This window comes from Dipodomys ordii, unplaced genomic scaffold (assembly GCF_000151885.1).
Source record: "Dipodomys ordii isolate 6190 unplaced genomic scaffold, Dord_2.0 Scaffold182, whole genome shotgun sequence".
Classification (NCBI taxonomy): Eukaryota; Metazoa; Chordata; class Mammalia; order Rodentia; family Heteromyidae; genus Dipodomys; species Dipodomys ordii.
This window is the reverse complement of record NW_012267398.1, coordinates 456,179-459,539: the sequence shown is the minus strand read 5'-3', so window position 1 is coordinate 459,539 and position 3,361 is coordinate 456,179.

The window sequence follows — 3,361 nt, the reverse complement described above, 5'->3', positions numbered from 1 at the left end:
CAAGCGCTCTACCACTGAGCTACCTTCCCAGCCCTTATTCTCAATATTTTACTAATTTATTTAGCCTTGGCCTGCCTATGTCCTGCTAGACCCCTAATGATTAACCATCAAAATTCCATTTCCTTTCTTCATACTTAGAGAATTAGTTTACATTTTCAAAAATACCTACTATGGTATTTGTGAGCATATAAACAATGTATGTAAATTGTACTCTTCTATTTTTCTTATAATTTCACAGGTTGTTGCAATACAAAATAATTCATTTGGTATAAACTCAAGAAATTAAAAGATTTAATTCATAACTTGTATTTTATGTACCTGAACTGTCCTATTTACTTGGGAACTTATTAGAGCTTAGGATCTAAGTTTTGGAGCTTAAAGTACCTATGGGAAAAGCTATCTAATCCAATGTTTTCAAAAAGAGTGAATATCAATAAGCAGTATTTAACGAGTGAGAGCTTATATGTGAAAACAACTGTCAGACATGTTTTTATTTTCTGGATACCAACAGTGTTCATCAGTTACAATATAATTACAACTGATGATTGTTATTAAAACTACAGTAGCGTTATAAAATGTTACTGGTTCTCTAATAGGCATTCAGTGCCTTGGATAATCAATTAAAATATTAAATAGTTACAAGGTGTCAGTAAATATATGAAATCCAAGGACAATAAATCAGATAACTTTTAAAAAATAGAAAGTCAGGGGTGTTAAATGATGGGGAGAAGATGAACAAAGTGAGAGAATATGTAAACCAACAGTTTACCTGAGGTATGGAAATGTCTAAAAGTTCAGTCAAGTAGCAACACAGAGGGCAGCAGAGTCTAACAAGGAGACAACAGAAGCTGACATATTTATTTCCCCTTGAGATTAGAGAGATACTTAGGAGTATGTTTTCTGGATGACATCATAACTTTCAAGGTGGAGAAAGAATCATGAGACACAGTCTCTGTACATGTTAAGGTTTGTGGTATACAAGTAGACTCTATGTCCACTACCCTACTCTATCTGCTTCCTACAAAACACTAGATTAAGGCTGGGAATATGGCATAGTGATATATAGTGTTTGCTTAGCATGCATGAAGCCCTAGATTTGATTCCTCAGTACCATATAAGCAGAAAAAGCTGAAAGTGGTTCGGTGGCTCCTCTGGTGGAGTGCTAGCCTTGAGCAAAAGAAGTTCAGGGACAGTGCCCAAACCCTGAATTCAAGCACCAGGACTGGGGGAAAAAAAGACTAGATAATACATGTCTACAATCCATAAGAAACCAAGAAACAAATGGGAAATAATGAAAAAAGGCAAGAAGAGCTATTGAGAGAGTCTAGGTTATTTGTGGGGAAAGATAGGATCTTATCTCCTTCTATTTCTGAAAAATCTTAATCCAGTTGTTTTTTAAAAAATAAAAACCCTCTGTCCTCAAGTTCCTGGTGAAAAACTTGAAAGATCCATTACATATCTGCTAAATGTCATGTTCAATAGGTTTATATCTAGCCTCAAATTATTGACCTGCCTGTATGATTTAACATAATAGAACACATCTATCTCTGTATGTATGTCTGTGCCCCTGTCTCTTTTTGTCTCTTGGGGCTTATATGCAGGGCCTGGGTGCTGTCCCTGAACATTTTTGCTCAAGGTTAGCACTCTAAGAACTTGAGCCACAGTTCCAGTTCAGGCTTTTTTGGAGATAAGGGTCTCATGGACTTTCCTGCCCCAGCTGGCTTTGAATAACAATCATCAGATCTCAGTCTTCTGAATAGCTAGAATTATAGGTGTGGGTCCCCAGCCCCCAGCTTAGTTTTACTTTTTATTTAACCACTCACATGTAAACCTAGTCATATTCAATAAATCTCTGAACGCATTCTGGCATTTCTAAAATGATCATTATTTCTTCTGACATGCTTTCTTTTTAAACTACTAGTATGGCAAAGGCCTGTAGTATGGTTAAGAATCTGCAGATGGAAAAGTCCCTACAGGCTTCACACAGCAAACACATCTTTATTCTGCTCTCATTCTGGAGGAGCAGTTGAATATATACTTCTATCTTGTTTTTCTTTCAGTATTTGAGATACATTGTTTCATCCTCTTCTGACAGTTGGCTTGCTGTTTTGGTTGTTTTTGTTTTGTTTTGCTCCGCGAGGTGTTCTCATATTTTTATAAGCTGGGTCCTATGCAATACTCCAAACTCATAAATTCAGACTGACCTCCAGAAATCTATCAAAAGATAAAAAAAAAAATGGCATGTTTGGGACACCAAGGATGAGCAGAACCAGAATATACAAATAAGCTGCCTGAGGAGGTACTCAGACTCTCACAAGTGGGTCTGCACTTAGCTGTTTTTTCTGTTCCTTTGTTTTCTTTTTTACCTGATTTGAATGTTTTCAGTGTATGATGTATGATAAAATTAATTTTTCAGCATAGCTAATGAATGCTGTCTCCACTTATCTGAATGTTTTATATCATAAATGTCCTTAAAAATTCCTGTTTTTTTGCTTATGATATTGATTCAATAAATCATTTTCAGAGATTGTTCTCTATCATTATGAAAATGAAATACTTTGAGTCTTGAATTGTTAAAAAGAAATGAGAAAGTTTTAAAATTAAAATAGTACCTGTTTTCATCTAACAATAAGTAAATATATATACATACCTATGTATATATGTGTATGTATACACATGTAGATACATGTATATGCATGTGTGTAGTATGTTCATATATGGGCCTATACATGTGTATATGTTAGCATTAGGCCAAATGAAAAGGTATTATCATTTAATTAAACAGAAATGCCCAGTAATTTTTAAAAACAATAGTAAAACTACATGTAGATTGTTCATTGGTTTCTTCAGTTCCTCCTTAAGGGACTAGTTCTTAATTTTTTTTCCCCTTTGGCTGGTGCTCTGCAACTTGAGCCATTATTCCACTTTCAGCTTTTGCTGGTTCACTAAAGGCAAGAATGTCTTGGATTTGTCTGCCTGCTGGCTCTCAACCTTGATTCTCAGATTCTCCTGAGTAACTAGGATTATTGGCATGAGCCAGCACAGATCCAAGTTTTTTTTTTTCTTCCCTTTTCTTCCTCTTTCCTTGCCTCCTTCGGATAAAACTCCAGTAGTAATGAGAAGTGAGCGATTTTCTCAGGTATTGCTAAGACGACCCCAACTGGGGGACTTTGAAATAGGGGAAGTTGAAGTTTTTATTACAGAAACTTTTTTTATCTGTATATATATATATTTTGGTCGGTCGTGGGGCCTGAACTCTGGGCCTGGGCGCTGTCCCTCAGCTCTTCAGCTCAAGGCTAGCGCTCTACCACTTGAGCCACAGCGCCACTCTGGCTTTTTCTGCTTATGTGGCACTGAGGAA